This window comes from Ascaphus truei, unplaced genomic scaffold (assembly GCF_040206685.1).
Source record: "Ascaphus truei isolate aAscTru1 unplaced genomic scaffold, aAscTru1.hap1 HAP1_SCAFFOLD_537, whole genome shotgun sequence".
Lineage (NCBI taxonomy): Eukaryota > Metazoa > Chordata > Amphibia > Anura > Ascaphidae > Ascaphus > Ascaphus truei.
This window is the reverse complement of record NW_027456868.1, coordinates 119598-136485: the sequence shown is the minus strand read 5'-3', so window position 1 is coordinate 136485 and position 16888 is coordinate 119598. Positions and strand designations below refer to the sequence as shown.

Genomic DNA, 16888 nt, shown 5'->3' with positions numbered 1-16888 from the left:
GCTGGCTAGTCCCACTGATTTGCCCTGACGAAGCTCCGTACGTAGAGGAGTAAGAAACACGTCGGGTGCGATGACGTCATTCGCTCTGATGTCTCGGCAGGCAGGCACGCACACGCGTTGAGCGGTTCTCATCCTTCCCTTCCACCCCCCCCCCCACCCACCCACCCACCCACCCACCCACCCAACTCAACCCTGTTTTGTATTCTGAGTGTAGCTAGCAATAGCCTCAGAATAATGTAGATTGAATTATTTAGCGTACAGGACACTACAGTCCACACAAAGGTATATGGCCTACCTTGAATGTCAAGAACATAGTGAGGCGAAACCCTTGCTTGCTTCAAAAGGTAAGCCATTTGTGTGTGTCATTTGATTTCTCATCTCTGTCTACACATATTTCCCAATCCAGAGCATTGGCCTTCAACCATGACAACAGGGACGCATTCACGGGCATCGTGAACGGCAATTAAAGGAAAAAGGATGCATTGGCCGGGAATCGAACCCGAATTCTACCACTGAACCACCAATGCTGCACTGCAATGAAGGATACAGTTCGCAGAGGCCATCGTGAAAAGAAACGCCGATGTCAACAATCAGAGAGGATATACCAGCATGCGACAACACATTCCAGTGGCCTAAATGAAAGTTTAACCTTCGCACACCTTTCAAGGGATCCTGGTGTCACAAGCGGTAAAAGGAAACATCGTGACTGACTGACCAAAAGATGGGCTTGTGAGCGCTACCCAACCACCTCCAATGGTTTCATTACTATAACGGCAATATAATATGGCACATTGCAATATGTCGCGGTATATATCAAGTTTGGCCGGGCGGCACTATGTTGCAATGATTAAGGAAAGTCATCTGAACGACCAACCATCAGCTCAAAGATGATAAAGATAGCAGTGCCAACTGTGACTGTTCCCTGCCGGTACTGAGCGTGGGATGATACCGCATGCTATATGGTTTTAAATGTTTTAACCTAGCCGTCAGTTAAATGGTGATAATTCCCATGCGCGGTATTATCGATACACGCTTTGAATCTATGCGAGAAATACTTCACGAGTGACTGGTGGTAAAATGTCGCTGTCCTGGATGAATTAGGGAAGTATCCACAATAGTTGCCTGCATGCGGAACCCCGGAAGAGTCAACCAGACGTTGCAGTCTGGTAACCACCGAGACACATCCGTTTATCTAGCTGCGAGGCTGGCTAGTCCCACTGATTTGCCCTGACGAAGCTCCGTACGTAGAGGAGTAAGAAACACGTCGGGTGCGATGACGTCATTCGCTCTGATGTCTCGGCAGGCAGGCACGCACACGCGTTGAGCGGTTCTCATCCTTCCCTTCCACCCCCCCCCCACCCACCCCCCCCCCACCCACCCAACTCAACCCTGTTTTGTATTCTGAGTGTAGCTAGCAATAGCCTCAGAATAATGTAGATTGAATTATTTAGCGTACAGGACACTACAGTCCACACAAAGGTATATGGCCTACCTTGAATGTCAAGAACATAGTGAGGCGAAACCCTTGCTTGCTTCAAAAGGTAAGCCATTTGTGTGTGTCATTTGATTTCTCATCTCTGTCTACACATATTTCCCAATCCAGAGCATTGGCCTTCAACCATGACAACAGGGACGCATTCACGGGCATCGTGAACGGCAATTAAAGGAAAAAGGATGCATTGGCCGGGAATCGAACCCGGGCCTCCCGCGTGGCAGGCGAGAATTCTACCACTGAACCACCAATGCTGCACTGCAATGAAGGATACAGTTCGCAGAGGCCATCGTGAAAAGAAACGCCGATGTCAACAATCAGAGAGGATATACCAGCATGCGACAACACATTCCAGTGGCCTAAATGAAAGTTTAACCTTCGCACACCTTTCAAGGGATCCTGGTGTCACAAGCGGTAAAAGGAAACATCGTGACTGACTGACCAAAAGATGGGCTTGTGAGCGCTACCCAACCACCTCCAATGGTTTCATTACTATAACGGCAATATAATACAGTCCACACAAAGGTATATGGCCTACCTTGAATGTCAAGAACATAGTGAGGCGAAACCCTTGCTTGCTTCAAAAGGTAAGCCATTTGTGTGTGTCATTTGATTTCTCATCTCTGTCTACACATATTTCCCAATCCAGAGCATTGGCCTTCAACCATGACAACAGGGACGCATTCACGGGCATCGTGAACGGCAATTAAAGGAAAAAGGATGCATTGGCCGGGAATCGAACCCGGGCCTCCCGCGTGGCAGGCGAGAATTCTACCACTGAACCACCAATGCTGCACTGCAATGAAGGATACAGTTCGCAGAGGCCATCGTGAAAAGAAACGCCGATGTCAACAATCAGAGAGGATATACCAGCATGCGACAACACATTCCAGTGGCCTAAATGAAAGTTTAACCTTCGCACACCTTTCAAGGGATCCTGGTGTCACAAGCGGTAAAAGGAAACATCGTGACTGACTGACCAAAAGATGGGCTTGTGAGCGCTACCCAACCACCTCCAATGGTTTCATTACTATAACGGCAATATAATATGGCACATTGCAATATGTCGCGGTATATATCAAGTTTGGCCGGGCGGCACTATGTTGCAATGATTAAGGAAAGTCATCTGAACGACCAACCATCAGCTCAAAGATGATAAAGATAGCAGTGCCAACTGTGACTGTTCCCTGCCGGTACTGAGCGTGGGATGATACCGCATGCTATATGGTTTTAAATGTTTTAACCTAGCCGTCAGTTAAATGGTGATAATTCCCATGCGCGGTATTATCGATACACGCTTTGAATCTATGCGAGAAATACTTCACGAGTGACTGGTGGTAAAATGTCGCTGTCCTGGATGAATTAGGGAAGTATCCACAATAGTTGCCTGCATGCGGAACCCCGGAAGAGTCAACCAGACGTTGCAGTCTGGTAACCACCGAGACACATCCGTTTATCTAGCTGCGAGGCTGGCTAGTCCCACTGATTTGCCCTGACGAAGCTCCGTACGTAGAGGAGTAAGAAACACGTCGGGTGCGATGACGTCATTCGCTCTGATGTCTCGGCAGGCAGGCACGCACACGCGTTGAGCGGTTCTCATCCTTCCCTTCCACCCCCCCCCCCCACCCACCCACCCAACTCAACCCTGTTTTGTATTCTGAGTGTAGCTAGCAATAGCCTCAGAATAATGTAGATTGAATTATTTAGCGTACAGGACACTACAGTCCACACAAAGGTATATGGCCTACCTTGAATGTCAAGAACATAGTGAGGCGAAACCCTTGCTTGCTTCAAAAGGTAAGCCATTTGTGTGTGTCATTTGATTTCTCATCTCTGTCTACACATATTTCCCAATCCAGAGCATTGGCCTTCAACCATGACAACAGGGACGCATTCACGGGCATCGTGAACGGCAATTAAAGGAAAAAGGATGCATTGGCCGGGAATCGAACCCGGGCCTCCCGCGTGGCAGGCGAGAATTCTACCACTGAACCACCAATGCTGCACTGCAATGAAGGATACAGTTCGCAGAGGCCATCGTGAAAAGAAACGCCGATGTCAACAATCAGAGAGGATATACCAGCATGCGACAACACATTCCAGTGGCCTAAATGAAAGTTTAACCTTCGCACACCTTTCAAGGGATCCTGGTGTCACAAGCGGTAAAAGGAAACATCGTGACTGACTGACCAAAAGATGGGCTTGTGAGCGCTACCCAACCACCTCCAATGGTTTCATTACTATAACGGCAATATAATATGGCACATTGCAATATGTCGCGGTATATATCAAGTTTGGCCGGGCGGCACTATGTTGCAATGATTAAGGAAAGTCATCTGAACGACCAACCATCAGCTCAAAGATGATAAAGATAGCAGTGCCAACTGTGACTGTTCCCTGCCGGTACTGAGCGTGGGATGATACCGCATGCTATATGGTTTTAAATGTTTTAACCTAGCCGTCAGTTAAATGGTGATAATTCCCATGCGCGGTATTATCGATACACGCTTTGAATCTATGCGAGAAATACTTCACGAGTGACTGGTGGTAAAATGTCGCTGTCCTGGATGAATTAGGGAAGTATCCACAATAGTTGCCTGCATGCGGAACCCCGGAAGAGTCAACCAGACGTTGCAGTCTGGTAACCACCGAGACACACCCGTTTATCTAGCTGCGAGGCTGGCTAGTCCCACTGATTTGCCCTGACGAAGCTCCGTACGTAGAGGAGTAAGAAACACGTCGGGTGCGATGACGTCATTCGCTCTGATGTCTCGGCAGGCAGGCACGCACACGCGTTGAGCGGTTCTCATCCTTCCCTTCCACCCCCCCCCCCACCCACACCCCCCCACCCACCCACCCACCCACCCACCCAACTCAACCCTGTTTTGTATTCTGAGTGTAGCTAGCAATAGCCTCAGAATAATGTAGATTGAATTATTTAGCGTACAGGACACTACAGTCCACACAAAGGTATATGGCCTACCTTGAATGTCAAGAACATAGTGAGGCGAAACCCTTGCTTGCTTCAAAAGGTAAGCCATTTGTGTGTGTCATTTGATTTCTCATCTCTGTCTACACATATTTCCCAATCCAGAGCATTGGCCTTCAACCATGACAACAGGGACGCATTCACGGGCATCGTGAACGGCAATTAAAGGAAAAAGGATGCATTGGCCGGGAATCGAACCCGGGCCTCCCGCGTGGCAGGCGAGAATTCTACCACTGAACCACCAATGCTGCACTGCAATGAAGGATACAGTTCGCAGAGGCCATCGTGAAAAGAAACGCCGATGTCAACAATCAGAGAGGATATACCAGCATGCGACAACACATTCCAGTGGCCTAAATGAAAGTTTAACCTTCGCACACCTTTCAAGGGATCCTGGTGTCACAAGCGGTAAAAGGAAACATCGTGACTGACTGACCAAAAGATGGGCTTGTGAGCGCTACCCAACCACCTCCAATGGTTTCATTACTATAACGGCAATATAATATGGCACATTGCAATATGTCGCGGTATATATCAAGTTTGGCCGGGCGGCACTATGTTGCAATGATTAAGGAAAGTCATCTGAACGACCAACCATCAGCTCAAAGATGATAAAGATAGCAGTGCCAACTGTGACTGTTCCCTGCCGGTACTGAGCGTGGGATGATACCGCATGCTATATGGTTTTAAATGTTTTAACCTAGCCGTCAGTTAAATGGTGATAATTCCCATGCGCGGTATTATCGATACACGCTTTGAATCTATGCGAGAAATACTTCACGAGTGACTGGTGGTAAAATGTCGCTGTCCTGGATGAATTAGGGAAGTATCCACAATAGTTGCCTGCATGCGGAACCCCGGAAGAGTCAACCAGACGTTGCAGTCTGGTAACCACCGAGACACATCCGTTTATCTAGCTGCGAGGCTGGCTAGTCCCACTGATTTGCCCTGACGAAGCTCCGTACGTAGAGGAGTAAGAAACACGTCGGGTGCGATGACGTCATTCGCTCTGATGTCTCGGCAGGCAGGCACGCACACGCGTTGAGCGGTTCTCATCCTTCCCTTCCACCCCCCCCACCCACCCACCCACCCAACTCAACCCTGTTTTGTATTCTGAGTGTAGCTAGCAATAGCCTCAGAATAATGTAGATTGAATTATTTAGCGTACAGGACACTACAGTCCACACAAAGGTATATGGCCTACCTTGAATGTCAAGAACATAGTGAGGCGAAACCCTTGCTTGCTTCAAAAGGTAAGCCATTTGTGTGTGTCATTTGATTTCTCATCTCTGTCTACACATATTTCCCAATCCAGAGCATTGGCCTTCAACCATGACAACAGGGACGCATTCACGGGCATCGTGAACGGCAATTAAAGGAAAAAGGATGCATTGGCCGGGAATCGAACCCGGGCCTCCCGCGTGGCAGGCGAGAATTCTACCACTGAACCACCAATGCTGCACTGCAATGAAGGATACAGTTCGCAGAGGCCATCGTGAAAAGAAACGCCGATGTCAACAATCAGAGAGGATATACCAGCATGCGACAACACATTCCAGTGGCCTAAATGAAAGTTTAACCTTCGCACACCTTTCAAGGGATCCTGGTGTCACAAGCGGTAAAAGGAAACATCGTGACTGACTGACCAAAAGATGGGCTTGTGAGCGCTACCCAACCACCTCCAATGGTTTCATTACTATAACGGCAATATAATATGGCACATTGCAATATGTCGCGGTATATATCAAGTTTGGCCGGGCGGCACTATGTTGCAATGATTAAGGAAAGTCATCTGAACGACCAACCATCAGCTCAAAGATGATAAAGATAGCAGTGCCAACTGTGACTGTTCCCTGCCGGTACTGAGCGTGGGATGATACCGCATGCTATATGGTTTTAAATGTTTTAACCTAGCCGTCAGTTAAATGGTGATAATTCCCATGCGCGGTATTATCGATACACGCTTTGAATCTATGCGAGAAATACTTCACGAGTGACTGGTGGTAAAATGTCGCTGTCCTGGATGAATTAGGGAAGTATCCACAATAGTTGCCTGCATGCGGAACCCCGGAAGAGTCAACCAGACGTTGCAGTCTGGTAACCACCGAGACACATCCGTTTATCTAGCTGCGAGGCTGGCTAGTCCCACTGATTTGCCCTGACGAAGCTCCGTACGTAGAGGAGTAAGAAACACGTCGGGTGCGATGACGTCATTCGCTCTGATGTCTCGGCAGGCAGGCACGCACACGCGTTGAGCGGTTCTCATCCTTCCCTTCCACCCCCCCCACCCACCCACCCACCCAACTCAACCCTGTTTTGTATTCTGAGTGTAGCTAGCAATAGCCTCAGAATAATGTAGATTGAATTATTTAGCGTACAGGACACTACAGTCCACACAAAGGTATATGGCCTACCTTGAATGTCAAGAACATAGTGAGGCGAAACCCTTGCTTGCTTCAAAAGGTAAGCCATTTGTGTGTGTCATTTGATTTCTCATCTCTGTCTACACATATTTCCCAATCCAGAGCATTGGCCTTCAACCATGACAACAGGGACGCATTCACGGGCATCGTGAACGGCAATTAAAGGAAAAAGGATGCATTGGCCGGGAATCGAACCCGGGCCTCCCGCGTGGCAGGCGAGAATTCTACCACTGAACCACCAATGCTGCACTGCAATGAAGGATACAGTTCGCAGAGGCCATCGTGAAAAGAAACGCCGATGTCAACAATCAGAGAGGATATACCAGCATGCGACAACACATTCCAGTGGCCTAAATGAAAGTTTAACCTTCGCACACCTTTCAAGGGATCCTGGTGTCACAAGCGGTAAAAGGAAACATCGTGACTGACTGACCAAAAGATGGGCTTGTGAGCGCTACCCAACCACCTCCAATGGTTTCATTACTATAACGGCAATATAATATGGCACATTGCAATATGTCGCGGTATATATCAAGTTTGGCCGGGCGGCACTATGTTGCAATGATTAAGGAAAGTCATCTGAACGACCAACCATCAGCTCAAAGATGATAAAGATAGCAGTGCCAACTGTGACTGTTCCCTGCCGGTACTGAGCGTGGGATGATACCGCATGCTATATGGTTTTAAATGTTTTAACCTAGCCGTCAGTTAAATGGTGATAATTCCCATGCGCGGTATTATCGATACACGCTTTGAATCTATGCGAGAAATACTTCACGAGTGACTGGTGGTAAAATGTCGCTGTCCTGGATGAATTAGGGAAGTATCCACAATAGTTGCCTGCATGCGGAACCCCGGAAGAGTCAACCAGACGTTGCAGTCTGGTAACCACCGAGACACACCCGTTTATCTAGCTGCGAGGCTGGCTAGTCCCACTGATTTGCCCTGACGAAGCTCCGTACGTAGAGGAGTAAGAAACACGTCGGGTGCGATGACGTCATTCGCTCTGATGTCTCGGCAGGCAGGCACGCACACGCGTTGAGCGGTTCTCATCCTTCCCTTCCACCCCCCCCCACCCACACCCCCCCACCCACCCACCCACCCACCCACCCAACTCAACCCTGTTTTGTATTCTGAGTGTAGCTAGCAATAGCCTCAGAATAATGTAGATTGAATTATTTAGCGTACAGGACACTACAGTCCACACAAAGGTATATGGCCTACCTTGAATGTCAAGAACATAGTGAGGCGAAACCCTTGCTTGCTTCAAAAGGTAAGCCATTTGTGTGTGTCATTTGATTTCTCATCTCTGTCTACACATATTTCCCAATCCAGAGCATTGGCCTTCAACCATGACAACAGGGACGCATTCACGGGCATCGTGAACGGCAATTAAAGGAAAAAGGATGCATTGGCCGGGAATCGAACCCGGGCCTCCCGCGTGGCAGGCGAGAATTCTACCACTGAACCACCAATGCTGCACTGCAATGAAGGATACAGTTCGCAGAGGCCATCGTGAAAAGAAACGCCGATGTCAACAATCAGAGAGGATATACCAGCATGCGACAACACATTCCAGTGGCCTAAATGAAAGTTTAACCTTCGCACACCTTTCAAGGGATCCTGGTGTCACAAGCGGTAAAAGGAAACATCGTGACTGACTGACCAAAGATGGGCTTGTGAGCGCTACCCAACCACCTCCAATGGTTTCATTACTATAACGGCAATATAATATGGCACATTGCAATATGTCGCGGTATATATCAAGTTTGGCCGGGCGGCACTATGTTGCAATGATTAAGGAAAGTCATCTGAACGACCAACCATCAGCTCAAAGATGATAAAGATAGCAGTGCCAACTGTGACTGTTCCCTGCCGGTACTGAGCGTGGGATGATACCGCATGCTATATGGTTTTAAATGTTTTAACCTAGCCGTCAGTTAAATGGTGATAATTCCCATGCGCGGTATTATCGATACACGCTTTGAATCTATGCGAGAAATACTTCACGAGTGACTGGTGGTAAAATGTCGCTGTCCTGGATGAATTAGGGAAGTATCCACAATAGTTGCCTGCATGCGGAACCCCGGAAGAGTCAACCAGACGTTGCAGTCTGGTAACCACCGAGACACATCCGTTTATCTAGCTGCGAGGCTGGCTAGTCCCACTGATTTGCCCTGACGAAGCTCCGTACGTAGAGGAGTAAGAAACACGTCGGGTGCGATGACGTCATTCGCTCTGATGTCTCGGCAGGCAGGCACGCACACGCGTTGAGCGGTTCTCATCCTTCCCTTCCACCCCCCCCACCCACCCACCCACCCAACTCAACCCTGTTTTGTATTCTGAGTGTAGCTAGCAATAGCCTCAGAATAATGTAGATTGAATTATTTAGCGTACAGGACACTACAGTCCACACAAAGGTATATGGCCTACCTTGAATGTCAAGAACATAGTGAGGCGAAACCCTTGCTTGCTTCAAAAGGTAAGCCATTTGTGTGTGTCATTTGATTTCTCATCTCTGTCTACACATATTTCCCAATCCAGAGCATTGGCCTTCAACCATGACAACAGGGACGCATTCACGGGCATCGTGAACGGCAATTAAAGGAAAAAGGATGCATTGGCCGGGAATCGAACCCGGGCCTCCCGCGTGGCAGGCGAGAATTCTACCACTGAACCACCAATGCTGCACTGCAATGAAGGATACAGTTCGCAGAGGCCATCGTGAAAAGAAACGCCGATGTCAACAATCAGAGAGGATATACCAGCATGCGACAACACATTCCAGTGGCCTAAATGAAAGTTTAACCTTCGCACACCTTTCAAGGGATCCTGGTGTCACAAGCGGTAAAAGGAAACATCGTGACTGACTGACCAAAAGATGGGCTTGTGAGCGCTACCCAACCACCTCCAATGGTTTCATTACTATAACGGCAATATAATATGGCACATTGCAATATGTCGCGGTATATATCAAGTTTGGCCGGGCGGCACTATGTTGCAATGATTAAGGAAAGTCATCTGAACGACCAACCATCAGCTCAAAGATGATAAAGATAGCAGTGCCAACTGTGACTGTTCCCTGCCGGTACTGAGCGTGGGATGATACCGCATGCTATATGGTTTTAAATGTTTTAACCTAGCCGTCAGTTAAATGGTGATAATTCCCATGCGCGGTATTATCGATACACGCTTTGAATCTATGCGAGAAATACTTCACGAGTGACTGGTGGTAAAATGTCGCTGTCCTGGATGAATTAGGGAAGTATCCACAATAGTTGCCTGCATGCGGAACCCCGGAAGAGTCAACCAGACGTTGCAGTCTGGTAACCACCGAGACACATCCGTTTATCTAGCTGCGAGGCTGGCTAGTCCCACTGATTTGCCCTGACGAAGCTCCGTACGTAGAGGAGTAAGAAACACGTCGGGTGCGATGACGTCATTCGCTCTGATGTCTCGGCAGGCAGGCACGCACACGCGTTGAGCGGTTCTCATCCTTCCCTTCCACCCCCCCCCCCACCCACCCACCCACCCACCCACCCAACTCAACCCTGTTTTGTATTCTGAGTGTAGCTAGCAATAGCCTCAGAATAATGTAGATTGAATTATTTAGCGTACAGGACACTACAGTCCACACAAAGGTATATGGCCTACCTTGAATGTCAAGAACATAGTGAGGCGAAACCCTTGCTTGCTTCAAAAGGTAAGCCATTTGTGTGTGTCATTTGATTTCTCATCTCTGTCTACACATATTTCCCAATCCAGAGCATTGGCCTTCAACCATGACAACAGGGACGCATTCACGGGCATCGTGAACGGCAATTAAAGGAAAAAGGATGCATTGGCCGGGAATCGAACCCGAATTCTACCACTGAACCACCAATGCTGCACTGCAATGAAGGATACAGTTCGCAGAGGCCATCGTGAAAAGAAACGCCGATGTCAACAATCAGAGAGGATATACCAGCATGCGACAACACATTCCAGTGGCCTAAATGAAAGTTTAACCTTCGCACACCTTTCAAGGGATCCTGGTGTCACAAGCGGTAAAAGGAAACATCGTGACTGACTGACCAAAAGATGGGCTTGTGAGCGCTACCCAACCACCTCCAATGGTTTCATTACTATAACGGCAATATAATATGGCACATTGCAATATGTCGCGGTATATATCAAGTTTGGCCGGGCGGCACTATGTTGCAATGATTAAGGAAAGTCATCTGAACGACCAACCATCAGCTCAAAGATGATAAAGATAGCAGTGCCAACTGTGACTGTTCCCTGCCGGTACTGAGCGTGGGATGATACCGCATGCTATATGGTTTTAAATGTTTTAACCTAGCCGTCAGTTAAATGGTGATAATTCCCATGCGCGGTATTATCGATACACGCTTTGAATCTATGCGAGAAATACTTCACGAGTGACTGGTGGTAAAATGTCGCTGTCCTGGATGAATTAGGGAAGTATCCACAATAGTTGCCTGCATGCGGAACCCCGGAAGAGTCAACCAGACGTTGCAGTCTGGTAACCACCGAGACACATCCGTTTATCTAGCTGCGAGGCTGGCTAGTCCCACTGATTTGCCCTGACGAAGCTCCGTACGTAGAGGAGTAAGAAACACGTCGGGTGCGATGACGTCATTCGCTCTGATGTCTCGGCAGGCAGGCACGCACACGCGTTGAGCGGTTCTCATCCTTCCCTTCCACCCCCCCCCCCACCCACCCACCCACCCACCCACCCACCCAACTCAACCCTGTTTTGTATTCTGAGTGTAGCTAGCAATAGCCTCAGAATAATGTAGATTGAATTATTTAGCGTACAGGACACTACAGTCCACACAAAGGTATATGGCCTACCTTGAATGTCAAGAACATAGTGAGGCGAAACCCTTGCTTGCTTCAAAAGGTAAGCCATTTGTGTGTGTCATTTGATTTCTCATCTCTGTCTACACATATTTCCCAATCCAGAGCATTGGCCTTCAACCATGACAACAGGGACGCATTCACGGGCATCGTGAACGGCAATTAAAGGAAAAAGGATGCATTGGCCGGGAATCGAACCCGAATTCTACCACTGAACCACCAATGCTGCACTGCAATGAAGGATACAGTTCGCAGAGGCCATCGTGAAAAGAAACGCCGATGTCAACAATCAGAGAGGATATACCAGCATGCGACAACACATTCCAGTGGCCTAAATGAAAGTTTAACCTTCGCACACCTTTCAAGGGATCCTGGTGTCACAAGCGGTAAAAGGAAACATCGTGACTGACTGACCAAAAGATGGGCTTGTGAGCGCTACCCAACCACCTCCAATGGTTTCATTACTATAACGGCAATATAATATGGCACATTGCAATATGTCGCGGTATATATCAAGTTTGGCCGGGCGGCACTATGTTGCAATGATTAAGGAAAGTCATCTGAACGACCAACCATCAGCTCAAAGATGATAAAGATAGCAGTGCCAACTGTGACTGTTCCCTGCCGGTACTGAGCGTGGGATGATACCGCATGCTATATGGTTTTAAATGTTTTAACCTAGCCGTCAGTTAAATGGTGATAATTCCCATGCGCGGTATTATCGATACACGCTTTGAATCTATGCGAGAAATACTTCACGAGTGACTGGTGGTAAAATGTCGCTGTCCTGGATGAATTAGGGAAGTATCCACAATAGTTGCCTGCATGCGGAACCCCGGAAGAGTCAACCAGACGTTGCAGTCTGGTAACCACCGAGACACATCCGTTTATCTAGCTGCGAGGCTGGCTAGTCCCACTGATTTGCCCTGACGAAGCTCCGTACGTAGAGGAGTAAGAAACACGTCGGGTGCGATGACGTCATTCGCTCTGATGTCTCGGCAGGCAGGCACGCACACGCGTTGAGCGGTTCTCATCCTTCCCTTCCACCCCCCCCCCACCCACCCCCCCCCCCACCCACCCAACTCAACCCTGTTTTGTATTCTGAGTGTAGCTAGCAATAGCCTCAGAATAATGTAGATTGAATTATTTAGCGTACAGGACACTACAGTCCACACAAAGGTATATGGCCTACCTTGAATGTCAAGAACATAGTGAGGCGAAACCCTTGCTTGCTTCAAAAGGTAAGCCATTTGTGTGTGTCATTTGATTTCTCATCTCTGTCTACACATATTTCCCAATCCAGAGCATTGGCCTTCAACCATGACAACAGGGACGCATTCACGGGCATCGTGAACGGCAATTAAAGGAAAAAGGATGCATTGGCCGGGAATCGAACCCGGGCCTCCCGCGTGGCAGGCGAGAATTCTACCACTGAACCACCAATGCTGCACTGCAATGAAGGATACAGTTCGCAGAGGCCATCGTGAAAAGAAACGCCGATGTCAACAATCAGAGAGGATATACCAGCATGCGACAACACATTCCAGTGGCCTAAATGAAAGTTTAACCTTCGCACACCTTTCAAGGGATCCTGGTGTCACAAGCGGTAAAAGGAAACATCGTGACTGACTGACCAAAAGATGGGCTTGTGAGCGCTACCCAACCACCTCCAATGGTTTCATTACTATAACGGCAATATAATACAGTCCACACAAAGGTATATGGCCTACCTTGAATGTCAAGAACATAGTGAGGCGAAACCCTTGCTTGCTTCAAAAGGTAAGCCATTTGTGTGTGTCATTTGATTTCTCATCTCTGTCTACACATATTTCCCAATCCAGAGCATTGGCCTTCAACCATGACAACAGGGACGCATTCACGGGCATCGTGAACGGCAATTAAAGGAAAAAGGATGCATTGGCCGGGAATCGAACCCGGGCCTCCCGCGTGGCAGGCGAGAATTCTACCACTGAACCACCAATGCTGCACTGCAATGAAGGATACAGTTCGCAGAGGCCATCGTGAAAAGAAACGCCGATGTCAACAATCAGAGAGGATATACCAGCATGCGACAACACATTCCAGTGGCCTAAATGAAAGTTTAACCTTCGCACACCTTTCAAGGGATCCTGGTGTCACAAGCGGTAAAAGGAAACATCGTGACTGACTGACCAAAAGATGGGCTTGTGAGCGCTACCCCAACCACCTCCAATGGTTTCATTACTATAACGGCAATATAATATGGCACATTGCAATATGTCGCGGTATATATCAAGTTTGGCCGGGCGGCACTATGTTGCAATGATTAAGGAAAGTCATCTGAACGACCAACCATCAGCTCAAAGATGATAAAGATAGCAGTGCCAACTGTGACTGTTCCCTGCCGGTACTGAGCGTGGGATGATACCGCATGCTATATGGTTTTAAATGTTTTAACCTAGCCGTCAGTTAAATGGTGATAATTCCCATGCGCGGTATTATCGATACACGCTTTGAATCTATGCGAGAAATACTTCACGAGTGACTGGTGGTAAAATGTCGCTGTCCTGGATGAATTAGGGAAGTATCCACAATAGTTGCCTGCATGCGGAACCCCGGAAGAGTCAACCAGACGTTGCAGTCTGGTAACCACCGAGACACATCCGTTTATCTAGCTGCGAGGCTGGCTAGTCCCACTGATTTGCCCTGACGAAGCTCCGTACGTAGAGGAGTAAGAAACACGTCGGGTGCGATGACGTCATTCGCTCTGATGTCTCGGCAGGCAGGCACGCACACGCGTTGAGCGGTTCTCATCCTTCCCTTCCACCCCCCCCCCCACCCACCCACCCACCCACCCACCTCAACCCTGTTTTGTATTCTGAGTGTAGCTAGCAATAGCCTCAGAATAATGTAGATTGAATTATTTAGCGTACAGGACACTACAGTCCACACAAAGGTATATGGCCTACCTTGAATGTCAAGAACATAGTGAGGCGAAACCCTTGCTTGCTTCAAAAGGTAAGCCATTTGTGTGTGTCATTTGATTTCTCATCTCTGTCTACACATATTTCCCAATCCAGAGCATTGGCCTTCAACCATGACAACAGGGACGCATTCACGGGCATCGTGAACGGCAATTAAAGGAAAAAGGATGCATTGGCCGGGAATCGAACCCGGGCCTCCCGCGTGGCAGGCGAGAATTCTACCACTGAACCACCAATGCTGCACTGCAATGAAGGATACAGTTCGCAGAGGCCATCGTGAAAAGAAACGCCGATGTCAACAATCAGAGAGGATATACCAGCATGCGACAACACATTCCAGTGGCCTAAATGAAAGTTTAACCTTCGCACACCTTTCAAGGGATCCTGGTGTCACAAGCGGTAAAAGGAAACATCGTGACTGACTGACCAAAAGATGGGCTTGTGAGCGCTACCCAACCACCTCCAATGGTTTCATTACTATAACGGCAATATAATATGGCACATTGCAATATGTCGCGGTATATATCAAGTTTGGCCGGGCGGCACTATGTTGCAATGATTAAGGAAAGTCATCTGAACGACCAACCATCAGCTCAAAGATGATAAAGATAGCAGTGCCAACTGTGACTGTTCCCTGCCGGTACTGAGCGTGGGATGATACCGCATGCTATATGGTTTTAAATGTTTTAACCTAGCCGTCAGTTAAATGGTGATAATTCCCATGCGCGGTATTATCGATACACGCTTTGAATCTATGCGAGAAATACTTCACGAGTGACTGGTGGTAAAATGTCGCTGTCCTGGATGAATTAGGGAAGTATCCACAATAGTTGCCTGCATGCGGAACCCCGGAAGAGTCAACCAGACGTTGCAGTCTGGTAACCACCGAGACACATCCGTTTATCTAGCTGCGAGGCTGGCTAGTCCCACTGATTTGCCCTGACGAAGCTCCGTACGTAGAGGAGTAAGAAACACGTCGGGTGCGATGACGTCATTCGCTCTGATGTCTCGGCAGGCAGGCACGCACACGCGTTGAGCGGTTCTCATCCTTCCCTTCCACCCCCCCCCCCACCCACCCACCCAACTCAACCCTGTTTTGTATTCTGAGTGTAGCTAGCAATAGCCTCAGAATAATGTAGATTGAATTATTTAGCGTACAGGACACTACAGTCCACACAAAGGTATATGGCCTACCTTGAATGTCAAGAACATAGTGAGGCGAAACCCTTGCTTGCTTCAAAAGGTAAGCCATTTGTGTGTGTCATTTGATTTCTCATCTCTGTCTACACATATTTCCCAATCCAGAGCATTGGCCTTCAACCATGACAACAGGGACGCATTCACGGGCATCGTGAACGGCAATTAAAGGAAAAAGGATGCATTGGCCGGGAATCGAACCCGGGCCTCCCGCGTGGCAGGCGAGAATTCTACCACTGAACCACCAATGCTGCACTGCAATGAAGGATACAGTTCGCAGAGGCCATCGTGAAAAGAAACGCCGATGTCAACAATCAGAGAGGATATACCAGCATGCGACAACACATTCCAGTGGCCTAAATGAAAGTTTAACCTTCGCACACCTTTCAAGGGATCCTGGTGTCACAAGCGGTAAAAGGAAACATCGTGACTGACTGACCAAAAGATGGGCTTGTGAGCGCTACCCAACCACCTCCAATGGTTTCATTACTATAACGGCAATATAATATGGCACATTGCAATATGTCGCGGTATATATCAAGTTTGGCCGGGCGGCACTATGTTGCAATGATTAAGGAAAGTCATCTGAACGACCAACCATCAGCTCAAAGATGATAAAGATAGCAGTGCCAACTGTGACTGTTCCCTGCCGGTACTGAGCGTGGGATGATACCGCATGCTATATGGTTTTAAATGTTTTAACCTAGCCGTCAGTTAAATGGTGATAATTCCCATGCGCGGTATTATCGATACACGCTTTGAATCTATGCGAGAAATACTTCACGAGTGACTGGTGGTAAAATGTCGCTGTCCTGGATGAATTAGGGAAGTATCCACAATAGTTGCCTGCATGCGGAACCCCGGAAGAGTCAACCAGACGTTGCAGTCTGGTAACCACCGAGACACATCCGTTTATCTAGCTGCGAGGCTGGCTAGTCCCACTGATTTGCCCTGACGAAGC

At 48.2% G+C, this 16888-nt stretch overlaps 12 non-coding genes across 12 annotated transcripts; all 12 read right to left on the bottom strand.

The window, feature by feature from the left end:
* Nucleotides 1–1675: 1675 nt before the first annotated feature.
* Nucleotides 1676–1746, bottom strand: TRNAG-GCC (transfer RNA glycine (anticodon GCC)). The gene has a single exon. It is a non-coding gene; the product is annotated as a tRNA-Gly (tRNA).
* A 467-nt stretch (nt 1747–2213) lies between these two features.
* Nucleotides 2214–2284, bottom strand: TRNAG-GCC (transfer RNA glycine (anticodon GCC)). The gene has a single exon. It is a non-coding gene; the product is annotated as a tRNA-Gly (tRNA).
* Nucleotides 2285–3423: 1139 nt separating this feature from the next.
* On the bottom strand, nt 3424–3494 carry TRNAG-GCC (transfer RNA glycine (anticodon GCC)). The gene has a single exon. It is a non-coding gene; the product is annotated as a tRNA-Gly (tRNA).
* A 1164-nt stretch (nt 3495–4658) lies between these two features.
* On the bottom strand, nt 4659–4729 carry TRNAG-GCC (transfer RNA glycine (anticodon GCC)). The gene has a single exon. It is a non-coding gene; the product is annotated as a tRNA-Gly (tRNA).
* Nucleotides 4730–5868: 1139 nt separating this feature from the next.
* On the bottom strand, nt 5869–5939 carry TRNAG-GCC (transfer RNA glycine (anticodon GCC)). Its single transcript has one exon. It is a non-coding gene; the product is annotated as a tRNA-Gly (tRNA).
* A 1139-nt stretch (nt 5940–7078) lies between these two features.
* Nucleotides 7079–7149, bottom strand: TRNAG-GCC (transfer RNA glycine (anticodon GCC)). Its single transcript has one exon. It is a non-coding gene; the product is annotated as a tRNA-Gly (tRNA).
* Nucleotides 7150–8311: 1162 nt separating this feature from the next.
* TRNAG-GCC (transfer RNA glycine (anticodon GCC)) lies at nt 8312–8382 on the bottom strand. Its single transcript has one exon. It is a non-coding gene; the product is annotated as a tRNA-Gly (tRNA).
* A 1138-nt stretch (nt 8383–9520) lies between these two features.
* On the bottom strand, nt 9521–9591 carry TRNAG-GCC (transfer RNA glycine (anticodon GCC)). The gene has a single exon. It is a non-coding gene; the product is annotated as a tRNA-Gly (tRNA).
* Nucleotides 9592–13142: 3551 nt separating this feature from the next.
* TRNAG-GCC (transfer RNA glycine (anticodon GCC)) lies at nt 13143–13213 on the bottom strand. Its single transcript has one exon. It is a non-coding gene; the product is annotated as a tRNA-Gly (tRNA).
* Nucleotides 13214–13680: 467 nt separating this feature from the next.
* Nucleotides 13681–13751, bottom strand: TRNAG-GCC (transfer RNA glycine (anticodon GCC)). Its single transcript has one exon. It is a non-coding gene; the product is annotated as a tRNA-Gly (tRNA).
* A 1147-nt stretch (nt 13752–14898) lies between these two features.
* Nucleotides 14899–14969, bottom strand: TRNAG-GCC (transfer RNA glycine (anticodon GCC)). Its single transcript has one exon. It is a non-coding gene; the product is annotated as a tRNA-Gly (tRNA).
* Nucleotides 14970–16107: 1138 nt separating this feature from the next.
* TRNAG-GCC (transfer RNA glycine (anticodon GCC)) lies at nt 16108–16178 on the bottom strand. Its single transcript has one exon. It is a non-coding gene; the product is annotated as a tRNA-Gly (tRNA).
* Nucleotides 16179–16888: the final 710 nt, after the last annotated feature.